Genomic DNA, 12,379 nt, shown 5'->3' with positions numbered 1-12,379 from the left:
GCAGGTTGTAGACCACTGTCCTATACTTTACATTGCACGGATCCCTCAACATGCGATGGTTTCAACAAACGATGGTCCGTTTGGAACGAATTACCATCGTATGTTGAGGGACCACTGTATATATATATATATATATATATATATATTAGACAATGTAAGGAATACACACAAATCTGGCACCACAGAAAGGAAGATTTTCCTTTGACATCTACTTAGATTTTACAGTTCTGTAACTTTTTCCATGCACAAAATAACAAATAAATATATATAAGCAAACGATGTAAATAGTTTTTACAGATCTATCGTTTCATGTATACAGCTCCAAACCACACTGATGTGTCACCAAGACTACAGACTACAAACATACCTGTGTAGTCTGGATCCTTCAGTAACATGTTAAAGGGAATCCTTTCATCACTTTCATGCTGCCTGAACTATTAGTCACCTGGACAGTGCCGGGTGGCTTCTTCCTGCCCCTTCAGCTTTGATTGATCGGTCTCTCCAACCTTGTGTGTAACGAGAAATGAATGAAGGTTGGTGGGACAAACAGAAGCTGCCAATGGCTGTCTGGATGACTCATGGTTCAGGCAGCATTAAAGGGGTTATCCAGGAAAAAACTTTTTTTTATATATATCAACTGGCTCCAGAAAGTTAAACAGATTTGTAAATTACTTCTATGAATTTTTTTTAATCCTTCCAGTACTTATGAGCTTCTGAAGTTAAGGTTGTTCTTTTCTGTCTAAGTGCTCTCTGATGACACATGTCTCGGGAAACGCCCAGTTTAGAAGAGGTTTGCTATGGGGATTTGCTTCTAAACTGGGCGTTTCCCGAGACACGTGTCATCAGAGAACTCTCAGACAGAAAAGAACAACCTTAACTTCAGAAGCTCATAAGTACTGGAAGGATTAAGCTTTTTCAATAGAAGTCATTTACAAATCTGTTTAACTTTCTGGAGCCAGTTGATATATATAAAAAAAGTTTTTTCCTGGATAACCCCTTTAAAGGGGTGCTCCAATGGAAAACTTTTTTTTATTTTATTTTTTTAAATCAACTAGTGCCAGAAAGTTAAACAGATTTGTAAATTACTTCTATTAAAAAAATCTTAATCCTTCCAGTACTTATTAGTTGCTGAATACTACAGAGGAAATTCTTTTCTTTTTGGAACACAGAGCTCTCTGCTGAATCCCGAGCACAGTGCTCTCTGCTGACACCTCTGTCCGTTTTGAGAACTGTCCAGAGTAGGAGAAAATCCCCATAGCAAACATATGCTGCTCTGGACAGTTCCCAAAAATGGCAGAGATGACAGCAGAGAGCACTGTGCTCGTGATTCAGCAGAGAGCTCTGTGTTCCAAAAAGAAAAGAATTTCCTCTGTAGTATTCAGCAGCTAATAAGTACTGGAAGGATTAAGATTTTTTAATAGAAGTAATTTACAAATCTGTTTAACTTTCTGGCACCAGTTGATTAAAAAAATACAAAGTTTTCCACTGGAGTACCCCATTAAAGTGATGACAGGTTTTCCTTTAAGGTGCCCATATACCTTCGATTGATGGGCATTCCTCCCAACTGCCCTCTAGCGGTAGTTTATCTCCACAATTAGGAAATGTTTAAATGTAACATCCCCAAACCTGCCAAATCATGCCCAACATTATATGTCCAGGCAAAGTCAGGAGGCCCCCATATGCATAACATAGAAGTTGAGACAACTTTTCTCTAAGGGCTCGTTCACACAGCCGTCTGCCCCTTTAAATTCATGCCCATTCTGCAATCCTTTGGTAATTTTTAAACGGGTTGCAAACGGCTGTAAAATAATCCCATTGATGTCAATGGGATTTTTTTTAACAATCCTTTATCACCCGTTCCGTTTTTTGTTTTTTTTTTTGACGGGGAAAAGACGTTGCATGCAGTATTTTTTCTCCTGTCAAAAATAACAGAATAGAAATGGATATCAAAAATTTTACATTGAAGTCTATGGCAAACGGATGAGCATACAATGTCATCCGTTTGCACCCAGTCTTTAAGATCCATTTTTGAACCGTTATTACTTCTGAACATGCTCAGAAGGAGTGAAATCAGTAAACTCTTGCTGTGCTGCGGGATTACTACTACTCCCATCATGGAACAGACTTGTTTCCTTGATGGGAGTAGTAGTTTTCAGGTTGCAGGAGTCTGGGGAGGCTAGATTCATTCTTGTACTATGACCCCCATCATGGAACAGTCTCACATCTGAGACCCGATGCGATCAAAAGTTATTAACCAGGGAAGCGGGAAGCATGCTCCGCAGCCCTGCGATGTAGATTGTGTGTGTGTGTGTGCTCTACTTTCATTTTCAAATACCCCGCCGGGAGCCCTGAATGGCCGGCACCGAGGGGGTTTTTAAAGTCATTAGCGGGGATTGTAATGTTGCACTACACTGGCGGCCGGGGAAGCATAGCGGTGCGTTCCCTGGCTGCCCTGATGCGCTGCAGTAAGGCAAGATCTATGCGTAGCGCAGAGGGGGGGGGGGGGCAGACTTATAGTGCTATATGTCTGGCCCCCGCAGCGCTAGCTATGTATATTGCCACCCGCTGCGCTAGCTATGTATATTGCCACCCGCTGCGCTAGCTATGTATATTGCCCCTGCAGCGCTTACATATGTCCCCCCCAGCGAGCGCATACATAAGTCCCTCGTAGCGCATCTGTGAAGTATACTATCAGCAGCGCTTCATGTTGCTGGCTCGGGGAAGGCGGTGCAATGCCCTCCGCTTCACGGCCAGCAGATGCACTGCTGATAGCATACTATTCACAGATAGTGCTGTGAGGGACATATGTGTATAGAACCGCTGCAGGGGGACAGATATATATAACCTTATATATCTGTCCCCCTGCAGCGCTTCTATACACATATGTCCCTCGCAGCGCTATCTGTGAATAGTATGCTATCAGAAGCGCATCTGCTGGCCGTGAAGCGGACGGCATTGCATCGCCTTCCCCGAGCCAGCAACATGAAGCGCTGCTGATAGTATACTTCACAGATGCGCTACGAGGGACTTATGTATGCGCTCGCTGGGGGGGACATATGTAAGCACTGCAGGGGGTAAAATATATTGCTAGCGCATCGGAGGGGGGGGGGGGCAAGATATATAGCGCTGTATGTCTGGCCCCCACTGCGCTTGCTATGTATATTGCCCCCACTGCAACTTGTATACATATGGTCCTGCAGCGGGGGAAGCCGGGTAACGCAGCGCAATGCTTCCCCTGCCGCCAGTGTAGTGTAACATTACAATCCTCACTAATGACTTTAAAAACCCCGCCGGGAGCCCTGAAAGGCCCCTTGGTGCCGGTCATTCAGGGCTCCTGGCGGGGTATTTAAAAATGAAAGTAAAACACACACACAATCTACATTGCAGAGCATGCCACCCGCTCCCCTGGTTAATAACTTTTGATTGCATCGGGTCTCAGAAGTGTGCAATAAATCCCCCAGCCCCTGTACTACTACCTCCAACATGGAACAGACTTTGTTCCATGATGGGGGTAGTAGTACAAGCACTAATCTAGGCTCCCAGCCACCTGCAGCCTCCCGAAGGCAGGGAATTACTACTCCCATCATGAAAAGAAGTCTGTTCCGTGATGGGAGTAGTAGTAGTCCTGGCTGCAGGAGTCTGCCGATGGCTGATACTGACAGATGAAAAACTGATGCAAACGGATGCCACTAAATAGCATCCCTCTGCATCAGTTTGCACCCGTTAATAGAATGGTCCATTTAGGAGGCAATAACGGACAAAATTTAGACGGGGGACAATGGCTGTGTGAACGTAGCCTTACATGTATAGGGTCCTTTATTTCATTCTCTCTGCTCCAATATTCTTACCGCTGCTCAAAGGAAAATCTGCAGAGAATACTTTTGGTTTTTGCACTGGCAAAGTTATAAGGACACTGTGCTGGTATGGGGGCACTGATGGTGGCTCTGTTGTGGGTCACTTGAAATGGCTGTGTTAGGGCCACCTCTATAACATGGGTACTATTATTGCCATTGTTTTCTGCTGCTGACACTATTAAAGGGCACAGGGACAAGCAGTGAGCACTGTTATGGAGCACTGTAACTTTTCTTTGTAATCCAGGGTGTGGTGGAAGGACAAGAACGGCTGATAGTGAAGTGAAATCTTTGCCATTCCACTATCAATTTTAGGAATCTGTCCTTAAGAAGTTTTCGGCAGGGACTGTCTCACTGTCTGACTAGGACCATCAGGTACTTTCCAAAAGGGTCAGTCTTCCCCCTTTTACAGATAAAACATACAAGTTAATTCTGAGCACCACCAAAGGATTAAGGGTGCATGCACACCACGTTTTCACTCTACGGGTGCCAGATCCGGCAGGGGGAGGGGAAAACTATACTAAAGTACAGTGATCCCTCAACTTACAATGGCCTCAACATACAATAGTTTCAACATACAATGATCTTTTCTGGACCATTGTAAGTTGAAACCAGACTCAACATACAATACTACGGACAGTCCAGATCTGTGAAACGTGTCAATGGCTGGAAGAAGCGACCAATCAGAATGGGCATTCACTGGTAAAACCCCTGTATTACTGAAGTGTATGCACTGACTGGTGTCTGGTAGCGCCCCCTACAGTACAGGGAGGTATTACATGTTCTGTACACTTTACCTGTACCAGGGTTAGCTTCTCCTTTGGACACCAGGTGAGGGCGGCTCCATGTTACTTTTTTAGGACATTGCGTGTTCTGTACAGGACCCCGAAGAAGCTCCTGTCCTCTACATAGACCAGTTTTCCCCAACTAGGGTGCCTCCAGCTGTTGCAAAACTAAAACTCCCAGCATGCCCGGACAGCCGAAGGCTGTCCGGATATGCTGGGAGTTTTAGTTTTGCAGCAGCTGGAGGCTCCCTGCTTGGGAAACACTGACATAGACAGTGATTTACAGCTTCCAGCAGATCTCTCTTATTTTTCTATGTACGATCTTGCTTTATCTATATTAGTTATCTACTTATTTTTCTTTAGTCCTCACTTTTTCCTATTTTTGGATGATATTTTGGTGCCTTTAGTACCAATTACCAGGTTTCCATAGAGTTCTGGTCTCAACATACAATGGTTTCAACATACAATGGTCGTCCTGGAACCTATTAATATTGTAACTTGAGGGACTACTGTATACTACGTTTTGAGGTCCGGTCAGAAAACCGGATACGGGTCAAAAATGAGCCGACCGGAGTAAAGCGGTGACTCCGGTCGGCTTAAATGGGTACTCCGGCGCTAAGACACCTTATGGATAGGGGATATCCTTTGGATAGGGGATAAGATGCCTGATCGCGGGGGTCCCGCCGCTGGGGACCCCCGTGATCTTCCACGCCGCACTCCGTTAGAATCAGCCCCCGTGCTCACTCTGGGTCTGATTACTAGCGATCACGGGGAGGGACAAGGGGAGCATAGTGATGTCACCGCTCCACCCCCGTTAGACGTCACGCTCCACCCCCTCAATGCAAGCCTATGGAGGGGGCGTGACATCACAATGCTCTGTCCCCGTGATCGCCAGTAATCCGACCCGGAGCGAGCACGCTCCGGGGGCTGATTCTAACGGGGTGCGGCGTGGAAGATCACGGGGGTCCCCAGCGGCGGGTAGGGGAAGATCACGGGGGTCCCCCTTTGGATAGGGGATAAGATGTCTTATCGCCGGAGTACCCCTTTAAAGTCAATGGATTAGGGTGTTGGTCAAGCTGGGGTACGGGAGCACACGTTTTTCCCCTCCCCCAGCCGGCTCCGGCACCCGTAGAGTGAAAACGTGGCGTGCATGCACCCTAAGAAAGATTATTTTTTTTGTTATAGTTTTTTTTTTGCATTTATAAACTATAACTATCATCTCTTTCATGATAAACTTGATGGACGTGCACTTTATTTACATCATTCTACGATGTTATTATCTCCAGTTTTCTGATGACATCTTACTTTATAGAGTTTTATGACAGCACCTTAAATCTCGGAGTGTCATCATTTTCATGAAGCCCATGAATGGACATTCTATGATATTTTGCTCAAATCTTACATGTGCCAACCTATTTAAACTGGCAGATGTCTTCCATCTGTAGGTGGGTGTGTAGGTAACTGAATACTGGAACATTCATGCACCAGGGTAGAGGTGTTTTTTTTTTTTTTTCCCCCTGCTTTGCTTTTAGGAAATGACCCTAACGGTGTTTTTAAGACTCCGCCAAAAGAACATGGAAGAAACTGTCAGTCAAACCCCAACACCGACAGAACCTACTAACTACGCTCATTGCTTAAGTGAACTAAAATAAACAAGAAGTCAAGAGCTCTCGAAAGTAAGTCTGGTGCTAAGAAAAAAAACATGCTCAAACTAGATGTCACGTCAAACAAATAAACACTTCCAGATGGTATTCACTGGGAGAAACTGTATCTTCTATTAATGTAGGGAGGGACTCTGCAGGAAATTAAGTGTATAACAAGAATGAGGAATAGGTACGCGGTATGGTCAATTTGTTTGACATAACAATCCATTCTTCCACCATCACGTTGTCCTGTGATGGGACCTCCTTGACGTGAAAGACGTGACGGTTCACTGCCCTGTGGTTTAACATAGTCAGCAAATTAACATGTAACGCTAGTATTTAAGGCGCAACTCCACCCTCTAAATATTTATTCAAGGCTGCATCCATGTATAAATACAGAATGATCCAGGTGGAAAACTTTTTTTTTCTTTTCTTTTTTAAATCAACTGGTGCCAGAAAGTTAAACAGATTTGTAAATGACTTCTATTAAAAAATATTAATCCTTCCAGTACTTATTAGCTGCTGAATACTACAGAGGACATTTTTTTCTTCTTTTTGGAACACAATGCTCTCTGCTGACATCATGACCACAGTGCTCTCTGCTGACAGCTCTGTCCATTTCAGGAACTGTCCAGAGCAGCATATGTTTGCTATGGGGATTTTCTCCTACTCTGTACAGTTCTTAAAATGGACAGAGGCGTCAGCAAAGAGCACTGTGCTCTTGATGTCAGCAGAGAGCTCTGTGTTCCAAAAAGAAAATAATTTCCTTTGTAGTATTCAGTAGCTAATAAGTACTGGAAGGATTAAGATTTTTTAATAGAAGTGATTTACAAATCTGTTAGGCTGGGTCCACACTACGATTTGAACTATGGTTCCCGTATACGGCTGGGAGGAGGGGTGGGCGGGGCTTAATCGCGGCACCCGCACTCAGCCGTATTCGGGAACCGTAGTTAATGTATGTCTATGAGCCGACCGGAGTGGTCGACCACGTTTTTGCCTGCGGTTGGGAAACCGCATACGGCCGAAAAATGCAGCCGACCGGAGGCTGCGGTTCACTCCGGTCAGCTCATAGACATGCATTAACTATGGTTCCCGAATACGGCTGAGTGCGGGCGCCGCGATTAAGCCCTGCCCACCCCTCCTCCCAGCCGTATACGGGAACCGTAGTTCAAATCGTAGTGAGAACCCAGCCTTAAACTTTCTGGCACCAGTTGATTTAACAAAAATAAGTTTTCCACTGGAGCCCCCCTTTAAAGTATTTTTCATTGCTGAGAAATGGCTCTGCTGAATGTTAGTGGGATTTAAAAAAAATAAAAAAATAAAAAATAAATAAATAAATAAGATTTCCACGGGAAAACCCCTTTAAAAATGTACTCACTGCTCAGTGTTTGGAACAAACTGTTCTGAACGCTGGAGTCGGGAGCTTGTGACGTCATAGCCCTGCCCCCCCATGATGTCACACCCCGCCCCCTCAATGCAAGTCTATGGGAGGGGGCGTGACGTCATGATGGGGCGGGGCTACGATGTCACGAGCTCCCGAGCCGACTCCAGTGTTTGGAACAGTTTGTTCCGAGCGCTGAGCAGCGGAGTACCCCTTTAACACGGCTCCGATAAAGTCATGCGTTGTTGCTAAAAATCCTGTCTGTAGAGCTTCATGCAGGAGAGGAGGGCGTATCCTGCAGGTTTTATTTATTACAGTGAACACTAATAGTGTGGGCTCCAGCTATTTAATGAAATGTCCTTGGTTCTCCCAGACATATTTAATTTGGATGCCATAAATGGAGGATTCAGATGTGAAGGTCAGCTCGGCTTCCGCCCCATCATCTGCTATATTGATTGAATAACTACTAGTGGGAGAGAAGACCCTTTTCTAAACACAAAGAAATGAGAAAAATGTGTTCTTTAGATTTTTGCAGATGATTTTAAGCAACATAATAGGGTGTTTTAAGGAAACTCGCTAAATCAATATGAAGTGACTGTACTGGGAAAGACATAGATTAAAGCACATCCCAGCTCAGAAAGCTTCCAGGACTTCTCTTATTCGGAGCTAATGTACAGTGATCATTTTTAGCAGCTTTTGTCACCCAGCTTTTGTCATAAATTGACTTCCAAATTTTTTTTCTTCCCCTCTTTACTTCCCTCCCGCCGTGATGTTTTGCATTGAAATTGATACAGTTCTAATCTATGGAATCCTGGTAGAAAAATGTAGAAACATCAGGCATGTAAGGTCGTATATATGTGTTCACCTTTCTGCCACTTTTATTAATAAAGGGCAACCTGACATCATTTTTATGTTTTTATAAGAAATCCAGCTCACCGCTCCAATGTAGTGCACGGATCTGTGCCCGGCAAGGCACGTAATGTGGTGTCCCGGTACTGGACTTGGTCCCGTACCTTAGTCGTAGGTCCCCATAGTCAGAATTCCTCTGTGCTGATAGAGCAAAAACAGGACCTCCAATGTGATGACGGGATTGAGAGCGCAGAACACCCAGGTAAAAGGAAATGAGGTTTATTCAGCCATGATGCAACGCGTTTCACAGATAGACTGCTTCATCAGGCATCTGATGAAGCAGTCTATCTGTGAAACGCGTTGCATCATGGGTGAATAAACCTAATTTCCTTTTACCTGGGTGTTCTGCGCTCTCAATCCCGTCATCACATTGGAGGTCCTGTTTTTGCTGTATTCTTTCGGACGTGGAGTAGCTGCAGATGCCTTACTATCTATGCCATTATCCATTGTTGCACTTGGTTGAGTGTAACCAGTTGCGGTAAGTGCTCTTTTACCTCTAGCCTAAATTGTGCAACAACGGTATCACACTACGGAGCGCTGTCTATCTTTAATTTCCGTGCTGATAGGGCTCTCTTGGTGGGTTAACTCCTAGTCGCCTCATAATGTCTTTAAAAATATATATAATTAATATATTTTCTAATGGTATAAGTAATGTACAGGACATTAGGTCATGTGATGAGGTCACGTGATGTAACCAGAATCCTTTGTACTAGGATTGACAGGTTTGGGGAACCAATAAGCTTTGATCCTGCCCCTTCAGATATAAGAGCGTTGTTAGCCAATAATCGCTCTCTTGTTTCTGCGCTGAAAAAGCAGTAACAGCTCCGTACAATTCTGCAAGACAATCTAGGCCCGAAGCCTACCAATTCCGCACCTTCCTAAACCGTGAGTTTAAAGGGGTATTCCAGGCAAAAACTTTTTTCTATATATCAACTGGCTCCGGAAAGTTAAACAGATTTGTAAATTACTTCTATTAAAAAATCTTAATCCTTCCAATAGTTATTAGCTTCTGAAGTTGAGTTGCTGTTTTCTGTCTAACTGCTTTCTGATGACTCACGTCCCAGGAGCTGTCCAGTTCCTATGGGAAAATTCTCCCATCATGCACAGCTCCCGGGACGTGACATCATCATTGAGCAGTTAGACAGAAAACTTCAGAAGCTAATAACTATTGGAAGGATTAAGATTTTTTTAATACAAGTAATTTACAAATCGGTTTAACTTTCCGGAGCCAGTTGATATATAAAAAAAAAAGTTTTTGCCTGGAATACCCCTTTAATCCAACATGACTGCTGGACCTAAACCTACCCCTAAATCCAGTAGAACAGCGTATAGAAAGGAATCAATGCTTTTTTTCTACAAAGTCCCAGCCAATCTGTGAGGAGCCTAAATCCCGGTCCTCTTGTAAAGACTGTTGTTAATTGCATCCTGCATAAAATCTGCTGTAAAGTTATTTCAAGTTTATTACAATTCCGGCTGTGGACAATCCTTTATTCCTCCCTATCGTTCCTGGGACAGGATATACACATACAGAGGAAACAGCACCCTGGCGTCACGACATTCAACATCACCCCTGTTCACCCAACATCCCCCAAGCTACCACATAATATGCAGAGAAGGAAGGATGATGATCCAGCACTTGAAAACAATAGCTTTATTGAAGATCACTTGACACTGTTAAAACCGATCATACCACCAGACGCGTTTCGAGCGCATGCGCTCGAAACGCGTCTGTTGGTATGGTCGGTTTTAACAGTGTCAAGAGATCTTTCAATAAAGCTATCATTTTCAAGTGCTGGATCATCGTCCTTTTCCTCATTTTTATGTTGCCTCAACTTTGAGTCATCGGGTGGTCCTCTGTGGCTCCTACATGCACTGCCAGCTTTGTTCGACAGATCTTTCCCTAAAGAAGCCGACAGGGACAAGCTAAGAGGGCTGATTTATTGCGGGACTAATTGACCGTTTCACTGGTGACATTGCTGGGTACCTATTACTTTTTGATCACTTTTTAGCCTGTTTCTTGGAAAGCAGGATTACATAAAACAGTAATGTATATGCTATACTTTTTAAATGACATAGGATTTTACTGTTGAACACTGCAAGTTTATGTTACTTTACTTTATTTTAAGTGGCTGTGTATGTGCTATATATTAACATGCATAACCCCCCCTCCTCCATCCCCCCCCCCCTTTTTTTTAACCTTCCTTTTACATATTTCTATTGTTTCTCTGTTATGTCATATATACTTTATATGCTTGTTTTCTCGTTTATACTGTATTTTTGAAATCAATAAAAACATTGATGACAAAAAAAACAGCAATTACTAATGTTAATTACTAATAAAATTTCACTAATATAGAATAAATCAAACTCACAAGAATAACCAAAAATAAGGGTGAGTTACAACATAAAAAAAAACGTGAAAAAGCATAGGCTGGAGACTTAAAGTGGCCATCATAACTCATCCAACCCCCGCAACTGTGCTGCTGCGGGGGTCCAATGAGTGGCCCGATCCCACCAGCACCTGTCATTTCAGCTTTTAGATGTTGTGCTCGGAATTGGTCATTGCATCTTTAGGGTACGTTCCCACCTGATCGATAATGTCCAACATTGGTAACGAGTCCCAGCTGCTGATAGCAAATGGGACCATCCCCTATGACCGAAGCTCAGTTCCTGAGAGTGCATCATAGAACGTACATTTACGCCCTGTGTCCTTAAGAGGTCCTTAAAGGGTAGCTCCCACCATCCTATTTTTTTGCTAGTCCGTTCAAGCCCCCCCCCCCCCCCCCCCCCCCGCTACGGCACTAGCCAGTTCCCTCCTCCCCCCCCCGCCCCGCATACCCCGTTCCCTCATTACACTTGCAGTTACTGCAGAGTCCTGCAGCGGGCGTGCAGGGAAAGCGTCGGCAATAAGGCGGCGGAGGCGATGTGCGGGAGGAGTGGCCTCCCAGCCAGTGGCCAGGGAGCAAATGCACTCGCTCCCGCCTGTCTGATTGACAGGCAGGGAGCGAGTGCAGCCTAACTGAAAAAGGACTGATTGCCACTCCAAAATCAGTCCTTTTTCAGTGGCCGGTTTTTAAATGTAAATTAAACCTTTTTAATGAAAAAAAAAAATAATAAAAGTATATTAGAGATATGTTGTAGTACATAAGTACTACAACATATCAAAAAATAAAGTTGGTGACAGTGCCCATTTAAGAGCAAAGTACAGAGATATTCTTTATAAAAATCTGATCCAGAGCACTATGGACCTCAAAGTTCACCTTCCAACAAAACAATGACCCTAAGCACACAGACAAGACAACACAGGAGCGGCTTAGGGGCAACTCTGTGAATGTCTTTAAGTGATCCAGACAGAGCCCTGACTTAAACCCTATGGAACATCTCTGAAAGAGACAGAGGATCTGCGGAGAAGAATCGCAGAAAATCCTGCCTAAGGGGCTTTAACTAAGTACTGAGGAAAGGATCTGAATACGTATGTCACTGCAAGACTTTACGTTGCACACTGGGAATAAATGTTTTACCGCTTCTACCCTGTCTGGTCCTTCAGCCCCTGAACTCCACGTTCCTTGGAGGTTTTTGTTTTGCATTGCTACACTGGTGGAACGGCAGCAGTGGACCACTGTCACATACTCTCACCCAAGTTGTGCTGGCCCATGCACAACTTGTTTTGGTAAGCGCTATTTTCCACCTAGTGTCTTACATTGATTTGGCGATATTACACCATGGAGCGCTCCTTTTTTGTCTTTTTCTATTCCCCTTTGTAGGGATTTCTGAGTAAAGTGGAGAGTTAGTAGGGTTTTTTGGATTTTT

At 44.1% G+C, this 12,379-nt stretch overlaps 1 protein-coding gene across 13 annotated transcripts in view; it reads right to left on the bottom strand.

The window, feature by feature from the left end:
• SUPT3H (SPT3 homolog, SAGA and STAGA complex component) overlaps positions 1–12,379 on the bottom strand; it is a 565,704-nt gene that overhangs the window by 96,786 nt on the left and 456,539 nt on the right. The window lies entirely within an intron of this gene.

The sequence above is a fragment of the Hyla sarda genome, chromosome 3 (genome assembly GCF_029499605.1).
Source record: "Hyla sarda isolate aHylSar1 chromosome 3, aHylSar1.hap1, whole genome shotgun sequence".
NCBI lineage: Eukaryota > Metazoa > Chordata > Amphibia > Anura > Hylidae > Hyla > Hyla sarda.
The sequence above is the reverse complement of the archived record's forward strand: the minus strand, read 5'-3'. Positions and strand labels throughout refer to the sequence as shown.